General features: G+C 42.8%; 1 long non-coding RNA gene across 1 annotated transcript; it reads right to left on the bottom strand.

The window, feature by feature from the left end:
- Positions 1–612: 612 nt before the first annotated feature.
- On the bottom strand, positions 613–10,604 carry LOC149918710 (uncharacterized). Its single transcript, XR_016465654.1, has 3 exons — positions 10,499–10,604; positions 1,510–1,754; positions 613–1,307 (listed from the first exon to the last, which is right to left on the bottom strand). It is a non-coding gene; the product is annotated as an uncharacterized LOC149918710 (long non-coding RNA).
- Between the last annotated feature and the right edge of the window lie 1,106 nt (positions 10,605–11,710).

The following is an 11,710-nucleotide window of genomic DNA, read 5'->3' as shown; positions in this document are numbered from 1 at the left end:
GCCTCTAGCAGGCTTCACAAAGGATCTCGCAACCTTGAGCATTGCCTCTGAAACTATTGGCAACGTGTGCATTCACTGGGAAGAGAAAAGGGGCACTGTAAAGTATCAGCCTCTGTATTCAAGTTTAAGAAATGTTTTAATATACCAGTGGAGTATTAAATGAAAGGGAAAAAACAAACACAACAAAATTTGTATTGTAAAATCGAATTTTTGTGTGTGAAAAAGACTTGCAAGTTTACAACTATTTAAAACTAAAGTAGGGAATTTTACAGCTGAATGAAAATGTTTAAAGCTACTAGGGAAAATAGTCCATACAGTTATTCCAAATAACCATGTGAAACACAGGACATCAGACATAAGAGGGCACAGACAATCTGTAGAGAGGTAAAATATCATCATATTGCTGCCCAGCCTTAACCATAATTTTTAAATCCTCAGAGTTGCTCTCACTTGAGACAAGCAGATGGCAGAGAAGAACATTCTCCACAAGGAGTGGTGTGGCCATTTTGTAACTTGGGGTTATAAAGCTACACAAGTAAAAAAAAAAAAAAAAAAAAAAGTGAGGCAAAATTGAAGAATCCAACTTCACAAGAGAGAAGTTATGCTAAGTTCTCTGATCCTACACAGCATGCAGAGACTAGCAAAGCCCAGAAGGTATCAGTGTATTTTAAAGTGAACTTACTGCAGATCACTTTTTCCTTTGCTTATCCATCATGATCAGAGATCAAACCTAAGGCCATCTATAATAGTAGAAGATATCTTCATTAGAGTGGCTGAAGTAGCTATGCAGGCTTTGGAAGAGAGCTCTGCACTGCTTTAGGTGTTTGTGAGTTTTCTTTTCCCCCTCGTTGGGGCCATTTGCATGTCAGAGACCACACCTGTGTTTTTCCATCTGGGACCAACCATAATCATGAACACTGTTGCTGAGTTGGCATAATTCCTGGTCATAACTCAGAGCTCTTCTAGCCCAATTTCCAGCTGAATTGTGTCATTGTTTTGTGTTTGTTGAACTCCGAGATCCTCCCAAATAATTTTTGAATCTTCTGGCTCAAGCAGCCAAATTTGATAGAGGGGGAAAGGTCTCAACATTATTAAGCTTCTGGCAAGTTCTGAATAAATACTGAGCAATCAGAGAGAGGAGAGAAACCTCATTAATTCCTCCATTTAGATGACTGTGCTGTGACCTTATCTGCTTTCTGAAACTGGGCAATTCCCACAGCCTCAAAACATAAGCACTTACCTAATGATTTTTACCATTAGTTCTGCTGCTCTTGTGATGATCCAGTCATGCAAATGCTGATATTTAGCTGATTTGGCGCACAAAAAATTAAACAGAAAAGACATGTCACGTTCATTGCAAGGATATGTCATTTTACCTCATCTTCCAGGGGTTCCACCCTTTCTCAAGTAAGATCCCATGTTAAATCCTATTCGTGAGTGTGCTAGGACACTTAGTTTTATAGGCATGTAGTAATAGCTAAATTTTCCCAACCATAAAGATGTACTGACCTTATCCTCAACGGAGCTCCAAAATTTATTTTATTAGTGACAGCAGTGCTTATTCCCAGACTATGAAGAGAAAGGGAGGATGTGGAGAAAGTAGCCTTGCTGAGTACTGTAAGGCTGGGTATTTTTCTGGTGCCACTTGGATGAGCACCCAACCATCAGGAGATGATCCTCACTGTCCACCATCACCACTACTGTTCTTGGCAGTGCATCTTTTACTGAAGACTGAGCTAGTCCTGGGTGCAAACCTGCTGAGAGACAAGGTAAGTATTTCCCAGTAGAATATAGGCCGATTTAACAACATCTGCTCACAAGAGCGCAGTGAATACATCCCTGGCATAACATCATCAATACCACATGCAAACCACTTCCTTCCATGACCAGAAGTGCTGGATATCAGTATAAAGGCTGCCAAACTGCTTTCTATTTTTTTCATATGCTTCTTGTGCAACAGTGAGACAAAAGGGGAATGATTTGAAGAAAGGGACAGATACAAATGGAAAATCATGAGGGTCACAGTTTTCAACATTTGTTTTCTTAGATGAGTCTGCACAGCATTTGTTGTAGGAAAGCAACACTAATCTTAGCCAGAAAATGTCATGCCTTGTGGGTGTGGCACAGAAAGTGTTTGTATATGGGAGCCCTTGGGAAGGAAACCGAGTGGCTGATGTGTCTTAGCGCAGAAACAGACACAAACAGTGAGACTGTACTGTGCTGATTTGTTGGATGCTGCATCCTTAATGAGATAGAAAAGTTCAGAATAGAGGCAGTTTTCTATTGCTTCACTGTCCTGCAGTGCTCATCCCTTTCCCATCTGTGCAATTGGCAACCTGAAGACCCCATGGAATAAGCAATTTTTATGCCTGTGCTTCAGAACAGTGGGATTCACCCTGCCCACCCCCCAGGGCACTCTGCAGCATGTAGCACACTTTTCCATGCCTAGCTGACCTTCCTCTGCAAAGCACTGTCCTCGGACAGCAAACAACCCGTTTCATTGCTGAAAAATACTGGATTACACATAGAGAAGGGATAATGAAAAGGAAAGGTGGATGGATTTACTTCTGCAAAACCTGCTCAGCTGGGTATTATCTTTGTTCTTTTTTTTGCCAGAGTTTAGTTTGGCTCCAGCATTGGGCCAATCAGATGTGCAGTCCATAACTAAGGGATTTGGAGCAGCAGCTCCAGCACTGAGCTGTCTCCCAAAAGCAGTCAGCAAAAAGTGAATCAGCTGCTACACTAACAAACACGAACAATAATAGAAAGTAGATTTCCAGTCTTCCTTCTTTACAGCAGTTTTGTTTTCCCTTGCAATGCAGCGGTGATTACCTTATCTGTGCACACCAGCCAACCACACAATCCAGGAAAAGCCGTCATCCAAGACATACCCATTTCATAAGTCTTGGCATGGTAAACACAGTCTTAGGAAGGCAGGATCCCTCAAAGAATATCTTCCCTCAAACAGGCTTTGCAATGACAAACACAAACCTGCAGATATGAGGTAAATGAAATTTCCAGGACGGGAGCATCTAGTATTACATCTGCAGAGAGCTCTGCAGAAGTCCTTGTTCCTCCAGTTTGTGGAAATTTCTTAGCAGTTACTGGCAGTGGATAAACATGAATTTTAATCTGCAAACCCAGAATCCCACATTTTTTGCATGGAGACTCAGTAGATGGGTAATTTATGCTCCTTCCTACGACCCAGCCCCTCAACTTTCCATTAGAGAGCTGGGCAATGTCTTCTCCCAGAAGACCTTGATCTTCTTCATGCATCTGTTAACTGCAGTACCAGGGGATCTAGAAAAGATCGACCAAATGGAGACAGAGAATGTATGATTGCTCTGTATAAATATATCAGGGGGTTAATCACCAGTGGAGAGAAAAAGCTATTTAATTACAAGAATATGTTGGCAGAAGAGCAAATGGTTATGAACTGTCTGCCCATTAATAAATTTAAGCTGGAAATTAGACAGAGGACTTTACTCATTAAGGAAGTGGGGATCTGAAACAACCCCAAAAAGAGATGACAGAGATAAAAATCCCAAGAAAGGTCTTGATCCACTAAGGAGCAGATCACCTAAAATGGTAGCTGGCAGCTGGAGTGGACTGGACCCTGAAGCTCAAAAGGTCCCTCTCCTTCCAATGCTTTTGATGCCAGTTTGAAGGGAAAACCAAACACGCGTGCTCCTAACTTTCTTATCTTTATGTTAAACCCTACAACCTAAAGTACACTGAGAGTTGTGAGCATCTCAACGTGGAAGAGAGAATCACCGGCAAGTGCTGTTGCTCTCTGGGGTTGTGCTGGGCCTCTTCCTCTGGCTAGATAGAGCACAACACACACTGTGGCAATGAGACACTGCTGTAAAACATCCTAGAACAAGCATTTTTGATTCTTGATGACTCTCGTTTACAGCTGACTACCTATTTTTCGAGTTAGAATGCCTGTATGCCATGATGTGACGTTATCATATCACAGAAGTAGTCATTTTCCTTCTACATCATTTCTATTAATCTCAGAAGGGCACTGCATTTCTGCTATTTATTATTTACACTGCAGTGTCGTCTACATGCCCCCATTATGTCAGAACTCTGTGCTTAGTGCTACACAAATTCCTCAAAATGTTTAAAGGTTGGATTTAAGTTGGATATTAGGAAAAATTACTCCTGGAAAGAGTGGTGAGGCATTGGAACAGTTTGCCCTTGGAGGTGGTGGAGTCACTGTCCCTGGAGGTATTCATACAAGCTAGATGTGGGACTGAGGGACATGGTTTAGTGGGCATAGTGGGGGTGGTTTGATGGTTGGCCAAGATGATATTAGAGGTCCTTTCCAACCTTAATGATACCGTGATTATATGATTCTATGACAAAGCTCATGGGATTTTCCAGCCATAACATTGTACCAGTTAAAGCCCAACCAGTGTTAACAGCTCTTCAGCTGTATAAATAGAAATATATTTTTATTTCATTGTGATACACCCAGGCAGTCACCTGTGCTCTTGCAATGAAGAACTGGATAACTCCTGTTTCCCAACCTCAAAGCTGACAGTTTGAGACACAATCGTCAACAAATACTCCGATGCTGAAACAAAGGGGTAAAGATGCCACTGGAAGGGAGATTCGCTGTTGGCTTGTGTTGCACAATGGCTGGAACTCCTGTGGGATGGCTGGAAACTGTTTTTCTCCCATCTGGCAGTGTCATACACCACCTTGCCCTGGAGAAAATGACTGTCTAAAATTCAGTGGAGAACTGATCCCGGCAGTGTACATGAAGCTTTTAAAGCATCCACACGATGCCAGCTTGCCACCTGTTATCTGCCATTAGCACCTTTCCACATTACTGCAGAGGTGAGCTTTAAATCAGGGCTGCCAATTCCCAGTATTTTTACCGGTGCTGGTAATCCCGGATCTCAGTGTTTTTGGCCACCAGCTGCCAAAGAGAGCATCTTTAAGGAGCAGTGTCTGAGATTGAAACAGAAAAGCAGATTTCTAGGCAAAAAAAAACACCAAAAGAACTTAATGCAGCTAGTCAGGGAGACAGATGGCAGCCTCCCCCTGATGGCATCATGGGGGCTGGAGTTGCTCAACTCTCTCTTGCTGCACTTTGATATCTTCCAGCAGCTGTACAAAATTAATTCCAATAAATTAAGCCTCTTGTAGGGACAAATGATCTGGATGAAAACTATAGTGCTTGGGGCAATCGGTCATTTGAGACTTGGTGATCTCAGAGGTAGGGAAGCAGCACCCTTTCACCCTAAAGCCCCACTTGTTGGCTATATCATGGGCATTTGCTGAAGCAGTCAGACAAGTCAGAGTGTCAGGTGCTCTCAGTGAAGGAAATGAAACCAGGATCCAAAGCTCCTTCTCTATAACTGCAGCAACACCAGTACAGATTTACAGAGAAGAAAACAGGCCAGTATGTCCAAGCACCCAAAAGCTGGCCTTCCCTAAGCACTTTATAGAGGTTCCAAGCCATAAAATCCTCCAGCCTCTCAAGAACCACTATACATCTGACGTGAACAGCAGGAAAAGCAGCTCAGCCTGTTGGAAAGATACGGTTCTGAGACCAAGATTCAACTTAAACTTTACAAATTTAACTTTGTTCCAACATCTGTACTGCAGTTATCCAGCTGTTTATGTCAGTTGTTCTCACTGTTTTAAGGAGGCTCAAGTGAAAATGGCACTGTTAATGTGGCTTGGGGGCTGAATGATGAAGGAACTGCATCTGGAACAGGTACATGTGTGCTGCTGCTTCTATGCTGCCAGCACCAATCTCTTCTCAACTATGCATCAGGCAACTATTACACCAGCCCCTCAGCAGGGCTACTTCAGGATGTTTTTATTCCCCAAACTTAGGAGTATAAGACTTTCTAGGAGCCTGAGCCCACTCATTTAAAAACTTATTTTCAAGAAGCGTGTAATGGTTTGCCCAAAGGTATAAAACATTCAAAATGAGACAGAAGATTCGAGAAATTTTTGTGAGCATTATTTAATATCAATCTGCATCTGTAAGCGTCCTTTATTTTTCCCCTTTACAAATACAGAACTGTTTATCCTCTACTGCATGAAGTGCTTCAAATGGACAATGTGTTCCTTTTTCACAATGAAAGTACTGACATAAGTTAGTGATAGAGAATGAAGGCATCAGAAACATAGCTGCTATTTCTTTTTCTGCTCTAGCTCCGCCTCAGTTTTGTGGCTGTTAACCAGGTGCCAAACATTAACATTCACTGGTAGCATGTTCCACTCCCAGTTATGTAGTGCGCTGAGAGTAGTGCTCTCAGTAGTGCTCTAAGTAGTGCTCTAAGACGCTTTCAGGGCATATGATGCCCTAAGACCAGAAAAGGCAACAAGTCACATGCAGCTAAAGGAGTGCTTGTTGCTATTTTCTGCCTTTTTTCCAGGAGAACTGAAACAAATATTCAACTTTTATTTATATCCTGTTTTATACAGAGGAGATTTTAACTCTTTCCTTTCCGCTTATAACTAAGAAAGTATAATTGCTGGAAAATCATGAGGGATAGGCCTCTCTGGAAGCATCACAGACAAATAAAGTAATTTGACACAAGGAAACTTAGCTTAGCAAAATGGAAGCAACTAAACATAAGCTCATGGGTTATTTTTACTATAATTTATCACCAATAAATGTGGTGGGAACCACAAGAACAAGCCTTGAAGAAGTGAATTAGATATTGTGCATGTTAATGTGGAACAGTATCTGAACAGGAGAACATGATGGGCTCTATCCCAGGTTACTGTTCCCTGATCCCCATTTTGCATCATACTGGGGGAAAAAAAATCGCAAAAACTTCTTCAATGCCTGATTAGCAATGTATTTAAATGTATCTAACGTTAAACACTGAAGTCTCACTTTAAGAAATGGAGTCCCTGGACTCTAAAGACTTGATTAAGATCCATTTGAAACTCTTCATACGGCTAACTGAAGAGCTGCTGGCTTGAGTGTGTTCCTGTCACACTGAAGCAAACGTCTGTCCTTGTAGTACTATGGAGTGGGTGCAGACACAACAGAAGAAATATGAGTCAGAGAGATAGCCAAGATAATGAGAAATTACCCTGCCCAATGATCTTCATTATCAAATGAACTTGCAGAGAGCAGTGCATAAAGTGTGCCTTTCAAATAGCCACAAGTTATGCAACTAATTGAAGGACCAGGCAGACAAACTTTTCACTACAGTTAGCCTTGTTCTGCAGCTTGTCTCCTTCCCAGCTGGGGAAGTGGTGTGTAACTTCCAGGGATCGTGTGCCGGTATCCAAGAGTAATGACGCTGCAAGCAACAGTCTTCTTTTCCTTTTGTATCTGAACTGTCACATCACAATTTCTCTCCCTAGAACATAGGAAACAAGCATACCAGCAAACTTCCTTCTGTCTTTTTATTTTCTCTGCCTTTTCTCTTTTTCTGCTGCTTTTATTTGTGTGAGGAGACAGCAGAACTGCACCAACCCAGCAGTGGGAGGTTCGCTTACCCTGGAATATGATTTTAAGGAGACATTGGCACTGGTGGGCAAATCTGTAATTTAGAACCCTCCTCAACTTTTCTCTTTGAAAGAGCAAATACCTCCCAGAAGCTATTGTGAGGAAAGGCTGAGAGAGCTGGAACTTTTTAGCCTGGAGAAGAGGAGGCTAAGGAGGGGAATCTCATCAGTATATATTAATACCTGAAGCCAGGCTCTTTTCAGTTCCCCCTGAACTCAAGTTTCCCCCCAAGATGAGTTCATGCTCTGGAGGAATATGAGACAAGTGAAGAGTAAAATTAGAAAACTAAACTTTGGGAAAGCTGACTTCCAGCTCTTGAGGGAGTTAATCAGTAAAACACCCTGGGAAACTGTTCTCATGAGCAAGAGTGTGGAGCAGAGTTGGCAGATCTTTAAGGAGTGTTTCCTCAGGGCACAGGAGCTAAAGTAAGGCAAGAGACTAGTGTGGCTGAACTGGGACCTGGTCATCAAACTGAACAGCGAGAAGAAAATGCACAGGCAGTAAGAACAGGGACAGGTGCCATGGGAAGAGTATAAGGAAACTGCTAGGGTCTGGAAAGCCAAGGCCCAGTTTGAACTGAACCTGGCAAGGGATGCCAAAAAGAACAAGAAAGGCTACCTCAACCAGAAAAGGAAAGTCCAGGGTAGCATATCCCACCTAGTGAGTGACACAGGCAAGCTGGTAACAACAAACAAGGAGAAGACTGAGGTACTTAACTTTTTTGCCTCTGTCTTCTCTGATAACTGCTCACCATACAGCCCTCAAACATTTGGTTTGATGGGAGGGGATCAGGGAAGATCTTCACTGTAAGTGAAGATCAGGTTTGTAACCATCTGAGGAACCTGAACATCCACAAACCCGTGGGTCCTGATGAGATGCATTCCAGAGTCCTGAGGGAATTGGCTGATATAGTTGTGAAGCCACTCTCCACGATATTTGAAAAGTCGTGGCAATCAGGTGAAGTCCCTGGTGACTGGAAAAAAGGTAACATCATACTCATTTTTAAAAAGGGTAAAAAGGATGACCCGGGGAACTACCAACTTGTAAGTCTCACCCCTGTGCCAGGGAGGATTATGGAACAGATCCCCCTGGAAACTATACTAAGGCATATGGAAGGCAGGGAGCTAATACAGGAGAGCCAGCATGGCTTCACCAAGAAGGGCAAATCCTGCTTGACCAGCCTAGTGGCCTTCTATGATAGTATCACTGCATCAATTGATAAGGGAAGAGCTACTGATGTCAACTATCTCAACTTCAGTAAGGCCTTTGACACATTAACCCACATCTCCCTCCCCAAATTGGAAAGATTTGGTGTTGAGTAGGTGAACTGTCTGCAGGATCAAGTCCAGAGAGTGGTGGTCAGTGACTCAGCATCTGGATGGAGATCGGTGACAAGTGGTGTTCCCTAGGGGTCAGTGCTGGGGTTGATGCTCTTAAACATTTTTATCAATGATACATTGACAGTGGGGTCAAGTACACCCTCAGCAAGTTTGCTGTGAGGTGTGGTTGACATGCCAGAGGGACAGGATGCCACCCAGAGGGACCTAGGCAGGCTGAGCAGTGGGTCCAGGTGAACCTCAATAAATCCAGGAGGTTCAATAAATCCAAATGCAAGGTCTTGCACCTGGTTTGAGGAAACCCCTGTTACCAATACAAACTGGGGGATGAAAGGATTGAGCACAGCCCTGCTAAAAAAGACCTGGGGGTACTGGTGGGTGGGAAGCTGGACATGAGCCAGCAATGTGCCCTCACAGCCCAGAAAGCCAACCGAATCCTGGGCTGCATCAAAAGAAGCATGGCCAGCAGGGCAAGGGAGGTAATCCTGCCCCTCTGCTCTGCACTGGTGAGGCCTCACCTGGAGTTACTGCATCCAGATGTGGAGTCCTCAGTACAGGAAAGACATAGACATGTTGGAGCGTGTCCAGTGAAGGGACACAAAAACAATCCAAGGAATGGAATGCCTCTCCTATGAGGACAAGCTGAGAGAGCTGGGACTGTTCAGACTGGAGAAGAGAAGGCTCTGAGGTGACCTGAGAACGGCCTTTTAGTATCTAAAGGGGAGCTACAGGAAAGAAGGTGACAGACTCTTTAGCAGGGTCTGTGGTGACAGAAGAAGGGGAAATGGATTCAAGCTCAAAGAGAGTAGATTTAGGTTAGATAGAAGAAAAAATATTTTACAGTGAAGGTGGTGAGGTACTGGAACAGGTCGCCCAGTGATGTGGTTGATACCCTGTCCTTGGAGACTTTCAAGGTGAGGCTGGATAAGGCTCTGGGCAAACTGTGCACGTCCCTGTTCATTGCAGGGGAGCTGGACTAGATGGCCTTCAGATGGCCTTCCAGCTCTATGGATTCTATGTCTGTGAACACCAGGAGTAATTCTACGTTGTTTCAGCAGATGAACACTGGCACAGGTTGCCCAGAGGCTGTGAGGTCTTCTCCTTGGAGATCTCAGAAATTCACCTGGATGTGGCCCCACGTCCTCTGATCTGGGTGGCCCTGCTGGAGAAGAGGTTGGCCCCGATGGACCCAGAGGTCCCTGCCAACCTCAGCCATTTGAGGATTCTGTGATTCTGTAGGATAAATAGTCTAACAGGAATGCCGACGAAACTCATCCTCTTATAAACTCCACAGTTTGCTAACAGTAGCTCCAATTAAACTAGAGATGAGAGGAAGCTGAGGAAGAAATTGAAATATTTTTTAGATTAAACACAGATGAAATTAGGGGGGTAGGCAGAGACTCCACAAGAAAATAAAATCTGTAATTCCCTCTGATCCAATTACTTTGGGGGTGTAGGGACATAAGTATCCTTAATCTGCTCTCAGCTTGCTGAATTAATTAAAACAAATAACTCCCACTGAGAGAGAGATTCAGAAGGGGACAGGAGGAGAAGAAAAGCAGGGAGATGAGGAAAAAAAAAAAACAAAACAACACAAACAAACAACATTTTTCAGAAACAAGTCACTACTTAAGAAAAATGCTCCCAGCACTGATGGGTGGTTTACCTTCAGGCTCTGCAGGATCCCACCCTTGAGCAGCTCCTACTCAATAGCAGCATCTTCAACTGCACAACTGTTACAGTTGCAGAGTACTCCAAATCTTGGATAATTTTCTTGTGTTTGCCTCTTCCTGTGCTTTGCTACCCAATTATACCAAATCCCAATTTGGTTACCACGTGGGACTGAGGGCTCCACAAACCACAGGTGATGGGTGGGGAGCAGAGCAGCTGGCAGGAAGACAAATGTACTAATGTATGGAGTCTGGTGATCTTTAAAAGGAAACTGAAAAGGAAACTTACACCAATTATGTATTTGATACAAGATTGCAGGATCTATTAATGAGATGCAGGAAAATGGTTACATAATTTATTAAATTCAGTAAGTATTGAATTTAATCAGTTCAATATTAAATGAAATTTAACAGTAAATGGTGTAATTACATAGCAAAGAAGTATGGTCAAGAGTTGAAAACTGAAGCCAAAATCAAGATTCCTTGCTTCCTTCCAGTTTGTCACTGACCTTGTTAAAGCTGCACAATGTAATTCACTTTACTGGCTCCTGAAATGATTTTTACTAAAGCTCTATTCTTACACCTATATTATTTTGGCATACCTACCAGAAATATTGCAGCATTCAACTTATTAAAGCAATCACAGACAATTCCATGCAAATTCTGCCTAAATGAATTCCTCAGGACTTAGTCATTTTGACAGCCTGACTGTGGCATTATACGTCTGACATAAAAACTAAAATTATGTGTATGTAACCCATATAAATGATGTAACAGCAGATGCAGAGAAAATAGAAATGTAAGAAGAAACAGAAAAATCTCTGGGCCGTTCTCCAAGAGAAGTCTCTGTGGATGAAGCTATTACAGAAAAACAGAATTAAAAGTGACAAATACATACTTTAAAACATCAGGAAACTGGAAGAACAGAGATGTCAAAAAAATAACTGTGAGGTGAAAACAGAGAAGTACTTAATGAAACCACGTATGCTTTGCTTCAAGTGTGCCCCTTTGGTCTGCCTGTAACTATTGCAACACTGACATTAATGTTTTCACCCTTGACAAGAGTTACAGAAGACAGGCATGTGTGGAATTCCCCAGCCATCCCCAGGGCACAAGGCTGCCTTGCTTCTTCTTTCGATTTTATGTAGACAAAGTACGGATTAGTAACCTTGCATGCCTGAAATTGCCAAATTTAATCCACAGAGCCC

The sequence above is a fragment of the Phasianus colchicus genome, chromosome 3 (genome assembly GCF_987193195.1).
Source record: "Phasianus colchicus chromosome 3, bPhaCol1.hap1.1, whole genome shotgun sequence".
NCBI lineage: Eukaryota > Metazoa > Chordata > Aves > Galliformes > Phasianidae > Phasianus > Phasianus colchicus.
This window is presented reverse-complemented; position numbering and strand designations above follow the sequence as displayed.